Source organism: Schistocerca serialis, chromosome 6 (genome assembly GCF_023864345.2).
Source record: "Schistocerca serialis cubense isolate TAMUIC-IGC-003099 chromosome 6, iqSchSeri2.2, whole genome shotgun sequence".
NCBI lineage: Eukaryota > Metazoa > Arthropoda > Insecta > Orthoptera > Acrididae > Schistocerca > Schistocerca serialis.
In genome coordinates, this window is record NC_064643.1 from 569,324,659 (window position 1) to 569,339,184 (window position 14,526).

Below are 14,526 nucleotides of genomic sequence, written 5' to 3' on the forward strand. Positions count from 1 at the left end.
CTATTTTGCACCCTTTCGATGTCCTCCGTTAATCCCACCTGGTAAGGATCCCACACCGCGCAGCAGTATTCTAACAGAGAACGAACGAGTGTAGTGTAAGCTGTCTCTTTAGTGGACTTGTTGGATCTTCTAAGTCTCCTGCCAATGAAACGCAACCTTTGGCTCGCCTTCCCCACAGTATTATCTATGTGATCTTTCCAACTGAAGTTGTTCGTAGTTTTAACACCCAGGTACTTAGTTGAATTGACAGCCTTGAGAATTGTACTATTTATCGAGTAATCGAATTCCAACGGATTTCATTTGGAACTCATGTGGATCACCTCACACTTTTCGTTATTTAGCGTCAAGTGCCACCTGCCACACCATACAGCAATCTTTTCTAAATCGCTTTGCAACTGATACTGGTCTTCGGATGACCTTACTAGACGGTAAATTACAGCATCATCTGCGAACAACCTAAGTGAACTGCTCAGATTGTCACCCAGGTCATTTATATAGATCAGGAACAGCAGAGGTCCCAGGACGCTTCCCTGCGGAACACCTGGTATCACTTCAGTTTTACTCGATGATTTGCAGTCTATTACTGCGAACTTCCTGACAGGAAATCACGAATCCAGTCGCACAGCTGAGACAATACCCCATAGGCCCGCAGCTTGATTAGAAGAAGCTTGTGAGGAACGGTGTCAAAAGCTTTCCGGAAATCTAGAAATACGGAATCAACTTGTGATCCCCTATCGATAGCGGCCATTACCTCGTGCGAATAAAGAGTTAGCTGCGTTGCACAAGAACGATGTTTTCTGAAACCAAGCTGATTACGTATCAATAGATCGTTCCCTCAAAAATGGTTCAAATGGCTCTGAGCACTATGCGACTTAACTTATGAGGTCATCAGTCGACTAGAACTTAGAACTAATGAAACCTAACTAACCTAAGGACAACACACACATCCATGCCCGAGGCAGGATTCGAACCTGCGACCGGAGCGGTCGCTCGGTTCCAGACTGTAGCGCCTAGAACCGCACGGCCACTCCGGCCGGCCGATCGTTCCCTTCGAGGTGATTCATAATGTTTGAATACAGTATATGCTCCAATGATCATGGTTCGAGAATAATCAGATTCACAGTGAGAACGTGAAACGAGAAAATGATCAGTAATTTGGCAGGAGGAAACTGGGACACTGAAGTAGGGGAAAGAGCGAGCACACAAGTATTTAAGGATAAACGATTAGGGTGTTTAAAATAGTAACCAGAAGTGAGTGCATGTCTGTCAAGAGAGAGAGAGAGAGAGAGCAGAAAACTGCACAACAAGGAGCCGCAATCTAATCAACATGCGAATGTTGACCAGAAAGTAATGCACCGCATTTTTTCTCTCAGCCGAAAACAAAGTTACGAATGCAAAACGTTACGCTTGTGTTATTTGAGGTTTCCGTCACTTCGGGCAGATAGCGTAGCTGCAGGTCAGTTCCAAAATGGCCTCAGTAGGTGATGTACGTTACAAGTAACGTACTGTCACCGAATTTCTCAATGCAGAGGAAGAAACTGTGTGGAATATTCACAAACGCATGTGCAAAGTCTACGGAGCACCTGCTGTCGACAGAAGTACAGTGCGTCGCTGGGCACAGAGGGTGAGGTCGTCAGAAGGCTATTCGGAGGAGCTCAACCGATTTACAATGATCGGGGAGAACATCCACGGCTGTCACACCTGACATGCAGTGAGCTGGTGTTGTCTTTCGCGAGGGCAGACGCATCACGACTCGGCAGTTGGCACTACACCTGTCAATCAGCAAAGGATGTGCGAAGCACCGGCTGCGCCACCAGGACAAGGGTTGGTACCGACAGGGCATAAAAGCACTTGTTTCGCGCTGGAGGAAGACCATAGAACGGGACGGAGATGACATGAAAAACTACGGTGTGTAGATAAAACACCACTTTTTCTTGTGTGTAATTCTCATTATGCTCAATAAGGAATTGTTGAAGAAAAATGCGGTGCATTACTTTCTGGGCAACTCTCGTAAAATATGACGTACATCAAAAGCATTACAATGCATATGAAATAAACACTTCAATAAGGTCAACGGTAATGACGAAACCGTTAGTTTTAATACGGGACAATGAGCAGATCAGATAGGAGATCGAACACCACATAGAATAAAGGACCAGTACGAATAGAGGAAATGCTTAATCCAGTGACAACAGGCTCGAATACGTAGACCATCTACCACATCGTAACTGATGCCAGCATTAAATTTCTTGAAAAATAAGAACGCCCCACATTTCAACAACCTTAACAAGAGCTCATGATCGTAATGTCCAGGGAGCCATCGTAAACCGTAGAGACTTCAGTATATTCATTGTCTTTGAATAAAATTGTCATTTCTGTTCGTCTCATTGCGTAATTCTTTCAATTACCTTCTGAAGTATATTTTAGCAGTTCTTCCTATGTAAAATCCAATGTTTGTTGAGCCATGTTACTTGGCAGTACACTTCAGGTGAAAGCTACTTACGTCCTTGAGTTTTTTACAGCACAGTACAGTAATGAACCTGGACATTAAATTTAGGCTACAGCAATCGGAAAACGATGGTATGACGGATGTCAGGATGAAATGAACACAGGCGTAAATTACAAAAGACTGTTGCCAATTTCGTTGTATATATCTAACTCTATTCCTTCTTTCAAATCCCAACGACACTAGTAGACTACAATCGCATGGAACAATAAGGAAACCTGTAAGAGACATCATTCACCTTTCAAATTACCGCGTAACAGATACAACACTTTGCCAGCAAGCTGCAATTGCCGAGAAAGCCATCTGGCTTAGAGCAAAGCATATCCAGATTTTCGAGAAAAGTCAGTAAATGCAGACTATAGAACGAAAACTATATTTTGAGATTAAAGAGGCATTCCCAGCATCACGGCTCCAGTCTTCACAACGCCATTCATCTCGCGAATGGAGGAAGTGGCTTAACGCTCCGTCGCTCAGTAATGAAGCAGCCGCTTCCGAAGACAGGTGTTGGCACTCAAGCGACGACAAGCGCCGATAGCGCAGGAACACGTGCGTGTGCATGCATTTGCAAATCTGCATCACTAATAAACCTGCAGGCGTGCCAAGAATAGAACGAACGGTCGCGATACTATCTAACTTCAACGAAGGTAGCACATCGTCCCTGCAGAAACACAGGCAGAAGCAAAATAGCCAACACATATATTATAACCTTTTTACCGTTCCAAAAGCTCGTGTGACAAACAACAGTGAGGCAGACTCAGTCGATAGCCATCTACCGTTGCAACAATTATGCTGTCTCTGGCTAAATGTGCAATTAGTCCAGTCCCTCGTTTCGATGGCGCTAAGAACGATGTACTCAGCAGCTTTCACGCCAAATGGAGGAGTCAGGGATGACAACTGGTAGTTTTTTTACACAGCAAAATACAGGGTGTATCAAAAAGAATCATCCGAATTGGCGCGTCTCTGTTTCAGAGACTAATAAACATATACAATCAATTTTGTTTTTTGATGAACGTGAAACTCAAAAAGTTTTTTTTTGTACCTTTTCATAGGTGTTCAATATACCCCCTTCAGATGCACGGCATATGTCAATGCGGTATTCAAATCGTTCCCACAGTGCAGCGAGCATGTCTTGAGTTGCAGCTTCCACAGTTAGATCCGTTGACCTTAGAGGCCAGCAGTGTAAGACTGAATCATTTTGTCCAGTGCGACCAATACATCGTTCATGATTCCTTTGATTTAAAAATTCCCACACTTCCAGATACCAGTGTGGCGGTGCCCCATCCTGTTGGTAAGTGAAGTCGCTCGAATCAGTCTCCAACTGTTTGCAAAAGAAAGCTGTCAATCATATCGAGATATGTGCTTCCTGCAGCAGTGCTCTCGGCAAATAAAAATGGACCATACATCTTTTCCAGTGAACCTGCAAAAAATACAGGTGCCTCACATGTTGTACAATTTCATGTGGTTGTTCCCTACCCCATATTCTCATATTATTACGGTTCATCTTTCCATTTAAGTGAAATGTTGCCCCGTCACTGAACACTAAACGTGGAAGAAAACTATCGTCCTCCATCTTACCAAGAACGAAATTACAGGACTCGAGACACTGTTATTTGTCACCTTCACTAAGAGCTTGAAGAAACTGAATTTTTTATGGTTTCATGTGTAAACGTCGAGGCAACACATGCCGCACGGACATCGGGGGCATGTTGCGCCGTCGGGCTGCACGCCGAACGGATTTCTGCGGACTCCTTCTGGAACTATGGCAGATGCCTTCGACGTCTGTGTCAGACAATCGGAGAAGGCCCAGAGATTTGCCTTTACATGAACAACCGATTTCTCGGAATTGTTCTTGCCATCGTCTAATGCTCTGTGCTGTAGAAGGATCCACACAATACCTAGTACAAAAGTCACATTGAACAGTTGTTACTGACCCGCACTGCGCAACACGTAGAACACAAAACGCTTTCTGTTGTCCGGATACCATTTTTACTAGAACTGAAGTGGGTGCACAATGTTGCTACCTAGCGGGAACCATGTATAACTCGAGAGTTCGCTCTTTCGAACAGTATATGTTCACGCACATATCTCAAATAACATAATACTTAGGATTCTTTTTAATCAGATGATACTCTTTGACACACGCAGTATATTGTATTTATCCCCTTCTCATTTCTACAGCTATATATCACCTGAGCTTCAACTTAGTTGCCACGTGTCCTCCCTCGGGGATGGGTGTGTGTGTTGTCCTTAGCGTAATTAGTTTAAGTTAGATCAAGTAATATGTAAGCTTAAGAACCGATGTCCTCAGCAGTTTGATCCCACAGAACAAACCACAAATTTCCAACTTCAGCTTAGATGAGGTTAGATATACATTTTGGTCATACATCCAGAGCGAGGAGATTATTAGGGATGTGGGACGTGTCATAAAACAAGAACGCATTATAAATATCTACCGAAGCGGAAATATTTACCATGCTTCCACATGCCCTATGTGAAGCGACCCTAATGGATACGGAATAAGTAAAATGTATCTCAAACATATTCACAGTAAGAGGTAACAACAAACATGTTACAAAACAGCTGAGATGTATATGACAATTCTTAGCCTACTGTAGCCTAGGATCACTAAGTAGATTACAATAATTCTTTACTCTGATTAAATAACAGGCAACTAACAGTCTGATTTTACGACACACTCAAGTTATCTCACATTGACATTAACATATATGCTATCTGATAGAAGTGTCCCGACACTTCCATGTAATGCAGAATCGGCCATTAGTGGTCACGAGAGGCGAAACAGCCAGTGTAAGTGGAGGTGGAGGGTTTTGTGTTGTCGGAAGAGAAGCAGAAAGAGCAGAATGGACTGGTCGGGAGACTTCACTGATTTCTAAACTGTGTAATAAGTGAACGAATTTATCTCGTCTATGCTTGAAATAATTTAGCCTGGCAGTGGCTGTTAAATGGAAGCCCTCGGTGTGTTGATTTTACCCCATCGCTTTATTAATTATTTACACGTGCAGATTCAAATCGGATTCGTCTAAATTACGAAACATTCAGCCCTGTGATTATGACAGTTCTGCCCAAACAAAGTCAACGCAACGGAAACACTAAAATCCGGGACGACCATGTTGTGACGAACATATCTGATTTGCTTAGCCATGCATTTTCAGTAAGTCGCGTATTTAACACTTTTGCTCTATGAAAGGAATGGGATTCGAAATTGTCTTGAGTGCCAAAGAATTTAGCGTTCGTGAATAATCTGTCGTAAAAGGTTAATTTCGAACAGAGCATTATTGACACGTCTCATTGATCGATCGTAACTGCTATAATCCCATACTTATACAAGGAGGACATATAAAATCAGTTTGTGTAGCGATATATACACGGAAGGCTTATGATCTACTTGAAGATGGTATTATCGTTACATGTACAAGCGTTCGAATATCAGATCAGCAGTAACCATGACTGACATTGACAGTAAAAATCCCAGAAATATTCGTTTGGTACCAACTGAAGGAACACGCTAGACCATCGGGCTCCACATCTCCCCAGCTGACGTGGCCGCTGACTAAGAGGCAGTGATGGGTGAACACGTGCCGTTCCGTACCACAATTAGCATAACCACTGGAATAAAACAGCAATCATGATCTGCATGTCCAGGAGATCTTAATGATTTTAGAGAGGAAGGATTGGTAGAGGTCTAACCACAACGAACATACACCATCTGCACAAAAGAATACAAAAACCAACAACATACTCATTACATGTTACTAAATTCCACTCGCAATAACAAATTTTTACGCGCTTTAAGTAATTTAAATATAAATGTAATCACCCCCTACGCCTGCAAATGCTGACAAAAGCTGGTTTAAAGACATTCTAATGCACAACATACTTATAACCTGAAGTACAATCCCAAAAGCAGAGAGCCCTTTGAATCGTTTGATAGTCATCCTCAGACACAACCCTCGTCGTAAGTTCTCTATGTAGGGGGTGGTTAACTGACCAGTTTCCTATGCCCACCAAATCCGTGATGCGCTAAGCCAATAAGAGGGCCTGGAGAAGTTCAAAAAATGGTTCAAATGGCTCTGCGCACTATGGGACTTAACATTTGAGGTCATCAGTCCCCTATAACTTTGAACTACTTAAACCTAACTAACCTAATGACATCACACACATCCATGCCCGAGGCAGGATTCGAACCTGCGACCGTAGCGGTCGCGCGGTTCCTGACTGAAGTGCATAGAACCGCTCAGCCACCAGGGCCAGCCCTGGAGAAGTGCGGGAGATCATTAGCCTCAGGACTTTCGGAACAGAGAAAGCTCTGAGAGTGTCTTATGTCCCAACCTACAGGGCCAATCAAACCACAAGATTTTACACTACGGGTAAGTTCGACTTAGGCGTTGAGACTTAGCCCGCCAACTAAGTTTGTAAACAAAGGCAAATGAATTCTTTCTAGCCTTCCTACACCGCCATATTGTCATTTCATGCACATTGATATTCCAGGAATGGTTACATGGAAATGCATGAGGGTGCTTATCACAAATGAGTATAGAGGAAAAAAAAATCAAATGAAATCAAATACTCTAGAGAATTCCTCCTACAAGTGTCTCCTTGTAAGGGAGATGTGAACCAGATAGGGATTGGTTGGTTGGTTGATATGGTGGAGGGGACCAAGTAGTGAATCTTCAGTCCCATTGGATTAGGGGAGGATGGGGAAGGAGATCGGCCATGCTCTTTCAAAGGAACCAACCATCCCGGCATTTGACCTAAGCGATTTAGGGAAATCAAGGGAAACCTAAATAAGGATGGCCGGACGCGGTTTGAAGGGACGTCCTCCCGAATGCTAGTCGAGTGTGCCAACTCTCTCGGTGCCTGATAGAGAAATCAATACAGAAAAGTAAAAAGGCGGCAAACGACAAAATTGAGGGAGAGGTACAACAATGTACGTCTATCATCATTCTGACAAATGGAGAATTATTTCCACAGAGACTCATTATTTTCTATAATGGATGAGGTTCAAGGAAATCTGTTAGAGCCTGGGTACATGGGAACATGTGCACGAAGGTAGGGGTTATGGAGGGGACTCCAACTCCACAGCCAGTAACTTCTTTCTTTTGTGACGAGCTATAAATTAAGTTACTATTCACTAATGAATATATTAACTGAGATCCAAAACATTTACTATATAAAACACGATTTGAACACAAGTTACTGTTGTCAAACACAAGACAAAGCAAGATAAAAACGTAATTAAACTTCATTCGGTAAATCATGTGACGCTGTTATCCGGAGTGTAAATAGAAATCTGCATATCTGCGGCTGTCTGTTGTTGAGTCAGACTGAAAAACATCACACACGGCATCTAAATTGAACTATGCACAAGTGGATCAGGTAAAGTTAATCTGTGAGGAAGATATTCCGTCAAGTCGTAGAAACACGCATGTAAGTCGTAACTAAAATTAAAGAAAATAACGATTGTATTATGTGAGTTAGTTAACAGATCATTAAAGGCAAGTGTTTACACACAGGAACTCGAGCCCAAGGAACTAACAAAACACTTATCCTCAATGATTCTAACTCATAAATAATGAATGACATAGACAAAAGGCACATCGTTTAAATGTGAAACAGACAAACGCCAATGAACACCTGGCAGGAAACATAGTTCGTGTCGCAACTGACAGAACAAGAAATCTTAACTGCGTTACTAAAACGTAGCACACTGACATGATCATTCTTGGTATTGATTGAACATGAAACTTTAGTACGATTACGGAGCACTCAATAAAAGTGTTGGTGGACGTACAACACAACCTTTCAGATTATTACTGGTACAAAATACGTGGATCAGATCGTGAAGCTTCACTGGACATTATTATGATACGGACTATAACTCTGGTTCGAAGAGATATGGAAAAAAAATTACACCGCACATATCACAGGATTACTGAGGCGATTCTGGGGTCAGATGGTCGTTGATACAACTCTTTTACTATCTAGTGTCTGCTAGTCAGGTTGCTCAAGATCACCTCTCTACCTTGAAATGTTTGCTTACTTAAGGTTTTGCATCGACCTCCCGACCACCTCCTTCTCACTACATTTGAATGTTGGTGACTACACTTGCATGTTCGTGAAATGTTTAGTGTCCATTGCATTTAAGTTATTTATTGTCAATAGCGCACGCAGAAAAACGTATTACTTTTGATGGAAACGTAAAGGTCTTCGATGTCAACCCTACATTGGCCCATTGTTGTCCCTTATTGATTCACAATTACAAGAGGAACACAGTTCACAAGTATCAAAGTTCACGTTCAATAATCTTTAAGTTAGGTCCTCGATGAATCCATTTCCATGTTTTCTTACAACATTGTCTGTTTCAGTTCTATTAGATAGTACACACAATACTGACCATGGGTCAATAACCTTAATTATCCATTCATTTGCACTGTAATTAGATTTATTCATCAGGAGTGCACTAGGCTTTTCATGCATGAAACACAGTTTGCTTACAGCACCCTCGCATTAGTGAGCGAATATTAGTCTTTTGTGCATTACTTCTTGTTATTGAAATTAAACTTTGACACACTGCTAACAATAAGTAAACTATGTTTATAGGGTCTTGAGTCCTGTCGTCACAGAACAATTTCACAGGCAAATTAAGAAATTCATACAAACATTTTCTTCTCACTATTCAGCAGGAAGCATCTCTTGACACTCGTTGTGGCTGTCAACTGCTTGTGGCACTGAAAGGTGTCTGCTTCCGTACAGGTGGGCCAGAGTAACCGACCTCCAGAATTTCTTGAGATGAATCCCTGTCTCCTTGGGTGACATAAAATGACTAAGTCAAGGCCGATACCTCCAGGCAATACTTGGCGGTACAGTGTTAGTGGAGTGTGCAAAGGGGAAGACGAAACAATACAGAAGTAGTGCTGCCTTGACATTAGCAGCGGTGCACGTCTATTACATTCAGCTTGATGCACTGGCTGCTATCAGGCGGGGATTATGTCGAGAGCGTCCATTCGAAACAACTGGTTCCCTGTTGTGCCCATCATATTCACTTGAACTCAAGACATGCGTGGTGTCTGTTTTCGTCTTAACAGTTGAGTACCGAAATTAATGTTTCTTAATCTCTAACGAAAAAATAAAAAGAGACATTTTAACAATATAGCCTTAACAACATTTTGACGTAGTAATAAAGGCATTTATAGGTAGTGTAGAAACTGTACAATGTAGATTGCCATGTTTGATTTACGTATTGCACATAACATCTTGCATTTTCTACAATATTTTATCTAACTGAGCGACATCCCTGACAGGAAATGCCAATGTAAAAATTACAAAAATCTCCACAAATTTTGACGTATCACCTGTCGAAACAGCGACAAAGTGATACTTTGCATTCAGACTACCAATACATCTATTATTAATAGTGTTACATATTTACGTATGCAAGAACCACCCATTTTCACTCTAGGTCACAGGTTAACGCTTGCTGATCGCCAAACACCTGCTCAACCTGTTCTCAGTTTTGCATCCACAAATACTCCCTATCAAGACGCCATATCTTCCTCTCAATACAGATTCTGCTTTGGACTCCTTCCTCCCTCTATATCTCATCCATTCAATTCGCAGGTTTGACCCTTCCACAGCATTCATTAGAATTTATTTATGTGCTGCGAAATTAAAACACAAGCAACATCAGTGAGGTTCCTTTTGACAAAACAATAATAACAACATTTGATACAAGCCGCTTCTTCTTGGATGGCTGAGGGGACAGCGTAGGCTTATCCTTTTTATTTTTACTGTTACGTCAGATAATTACATTTCTTGACTCCAGTTCCTTCTTTCATTTCGACAATGTCTTTCGTCAGATTTTCGTCATACCGGATGCTGTACAATATCAGTTCCTCAGAGCTCTCCTCCTGGCGAGCTAGAACAATCACTGCTTTCTGATACAAAAGCTTAAGTTTTCGCCATTAATTCCATATCATCGGTAGTGGCTTTCGCGTTTTCATTGTCCAGTACTATTGGTGCAGCACTGCTACTGCACCCAAGTACTACGTTAGCTACCTCTTCTGTGCATTCTTCGGGTACTAATACTCTCAGCTTCTTTCATTTTCACCTCAAAGTTATAATTCTCCTGACTTATTGATGCTGCAGAAAGCTTTTGACAACGTTGACTACAATATGCTGCATACATTTTGTTCTAGTTACAACCTGCTGAAGAAGGGCGAGAGGTACCCGTAACCAGTAAAAGAAATAAAAGTTCTTTTGTGCAGATGATTGCTGATAAGTTCAACAAATGGAATTAGCTCTTTAAATTACTAGAGGTATCATGGGTAAAATACAAGGAGCGGAAACATACACTACTGGCCATTAAGATTGCTACATCACGAAGATGACGTGCCACAGACGCGAAAATTAACCGACAGGAAGAAGATGCTATGATATGCAAATTATTAGCTTTTCAGAGCATTCACACAAGGTTGGCGCCGGTGGTGACACCTACAACGTGCTGACATGAGGCAAGTTTCCAACCAATTTCTCAAACAGCAGTTGACCGGCGTTGCCTGGTGAAACGTTGTTGTGATGCCTCGTGTAAGGAGAAATGCGTACCATCACGTTTCCGACTCTGATAAAGGTCGGATTGTAGCCTATCGCGATTGCGAATTATCGTATCGCGACATTGCTGCTCGCGTTGGTCGAGATCCAATGACTGTTAGCAGAGTATGGAATCGGTGGGTTCAGGAGGGTAATACAGAACGCCGTGCTGGGTCCCAACGGCCTCGTATCACTAGCAGTCGAGATGACAGACATCTTATCCGCATGGCTGTAACGGATCGTGCAGCCACGTCTCGGTCCCTGAGTCAACGGATGGGGGCGTTTGCAAGACAACAACCATCTGCACGAACAGTTCGACGACGTTTGCAGCTGCATTCACTATCAGCTCGGAGACCATGGCTGCGGTTACCCTTGACGCTGCATCACAGATAGGAGCGCCTGCGATGGTGTGCTCAACGACAAACCTGGATGCACGAATGGCAAAACGTCATTTTTTCGGATGAATCCAGGTTCTGTTTACAACATCATGATGGTCGCATCCGTGTTTGGCGACATCGCGGTGGACGCACACTGGAAGCGTGTATTCGTCATCGGCATACTGGCGTATCACCCGGCGTGATGGTATGGGGTGCCATTGGTTACACGTCTCGGTCACCTCTTGTTCGTATTGACGGCTCTTTGAACAGCGGACGTTACATTTCAGATGTGTTACGACCAGTGGCTCTACCCTTCATTCGATCCCTGCGAAACCCTACATTTCAGCAGGATAATGCACGACCTCATGTTGCAGATCCTGTACGGGCCTTTCTTGATACAGAAAATGTTCGACTGGTGCCCTGACCAACACATTCTCCAGATTTATCATCAATTGAAAACGTCTGGTCAATGGTGGCCGAGCAACTGGCTCGTCACAATACGCCAGTCTCTACTCTTGATGAACTGTGGCATCGTGTTGAAGCTGCATGGGCAGCTGTACCTGTACACGCCATCCAAGCTCTGTTTGACTCAATGCCCAGGCGTATCAAGGCCGATATTACCGCCAGAGGTGGTAGTTCTGGGTACTGGTTTCTCAGGATCTATGCACCCAAATTCCGTGAAAATGTAATCACATGTCAGTTCTAGTATAATATATTTGTCCAATGGTTCAAATGGCTCTGAGAACTATGGGACTTAACATCTGAGGTCATCAGTCCCCTAGAACTTATAACGACTTAAAACTATCTAACCTAAGGACATCACACACATCCATGCCCGAGACAGGATTCAAACCTGCGACCGTAGCGGTCGCGCGGTTCCAGACTGAAGCGCCTAGAACCGCTCGGCCACCAGCGTCCGGCTATTTGTCTAATGAATACCCGTTTATCATCTGCATTTCTTCTTGTTGTAGTGTATTTATAACTCTTAGAGAAACCAGATGCCAGGTATAAGAATCGGAGGGCATGAAAGGGAAGCAGTGGTTGAGAAGGGAGTGAGACAGTTATGTAACCTATCTCCAGTATTATTCAGTCTGTATATTAAGCAAGCTGTGAAGGAAAGCAAGGAAAAATTTCGAAAGGGAATAGGGTTTCAGGGTAAAGAAATTAAAACTTTGCAGTGTGCCGCTGACTTTGTAATTTTGTCAGGACCAGCAAAGGGAAGAAGAGCTGAAAGGAATGGGCTGTGTCTTGAAGTGCAAATGTAAAACTGAACATCAGCAAAAGCAAAATAAGGGTAATGGAATGCAGCCGACTTAAACTAGGCGAACTGAATGAGGGTATTGTATTAGGAAGTGCGACATTAATGTAATAGCTGATCTTTGCTATTTGAGCAGTAAAATCACTTATGATGTCCGAACAAGACAGGATACAAAATGTAGAAAGGCTGTGGCAAGGAATGCGTTTCTGAACAAAAGAAATGTGTTAATATCGAATACAAATATATGTGTTAGGAAACCTTTCTGAAGGCGTTTGTATGGAGTGTAGGCTTGTACAGATCTGAAGTGTGGACGATAAGCAGTTCAGACATGAAATCTGATGTTACAGAAGAATGCTGAAGATTAGATCGGTAGAGTGCGTAACTAATGAGGACATATCGAACTGAATTGGTGAGGAAAGAAATTTGTGACATAACTTGGGTAAAAGAAGGGATCGGATTATAGAAAACATTGTGAGGGATGAAGGAATAGTCAATATAGCAGTGTAGTGAAGTGGTTGTGGAGGGGGGAAGGGAGTAAAACTGCATAATGAGATTAAGATGGGTACAGTAAGCAGCTTCAAATGGATGTGGGTTTCAGTAGTCAATCGGAGACGAAGAGGCTTGCATGGGATAGAGTAGTGTAGAGAATTACATCAGACCAGTCTTCAGGCTGAAACCACAACAACAACAACGATTGTGGGCTGGAGCCACACACGAAACCCACTTCACCTAACCCTTTTCTGCATTCTTTTGCAATGGAGTTACTGCTGTTCTCAACGATTTTCATATTCACAATGCCCATTGTTCTCTTGACCTATTGATTCTATACTGGATATACACACAAAATGTACCTTATCTATCCCTTCTGAACATTTCGTGCCAAGGCAGCCATGACACTGCAAATGCTCTGTTTTGTCTCCAGTCTTGGCGTCAATGATTCTATCTTTCAAAACCACTATGACAGGGTACAGGGAAAATCAGCTCCCAGAGTCACGTCCACTCTGAACTTCAAGGACTCACATACAAACGGAATATCTGCCTGCTTCGTAATAGCTAAACTATTTTCATTCACTTTTCCTTGTATTCGTGTACTTTGCAGGGGTATAATCGGCCAAGCATTACTTTTTATTCAATCATCAAATATGTTCTCTTCGATCATCGAGACATGTTTTCCAGTTTCCAGTACCCCTTGAGAAGCCTGATGCCTTACCTGTACACACACCAGTGGGTGACTCCTGTTAGTTACCTCTTTTTCAATCTACACCGGCTCTTTTGTTTCTTCAGCTTCTACATACATTATCATGTTTTCGACCTCGACAGTGGTGGCATTTCCCTGTCTCGTCCATAAGTGTCAAAATCTGACATTTTTCCCTCCTTCAGTTGGTAAATTTAGTCTGGGATTCAGGCTTCTATCTCTACAGTTCTCTCCCACGCGCGTTTACTTCGTGCCGGGCCTGCTCTTTCGAAATGTCTTGTATCGCTGAAACTGATCCTTAGAGGACAAGAGCCCCTCCTTAGTTTCGACTCCGCCGTCTATTGTTCTGCAGTGGCTGGTAATGTGGTTACCAATCTAAAGGCTTATAGAACCGACGGTCATTAATAAATATCAGTCACCTGAGGGGCCAACTGTCGTCTCACCTAACCATTTCTATACGCCGTCAAACAGGCTTTTTTCAGACATATATTTCTGCTCAGAATTTGGAACCTGCTAAATTTTAGTCCACGAACATGTCTCTCTATCCATGCTTCAAAACAACAACCCGTGGAACTGATAAAAG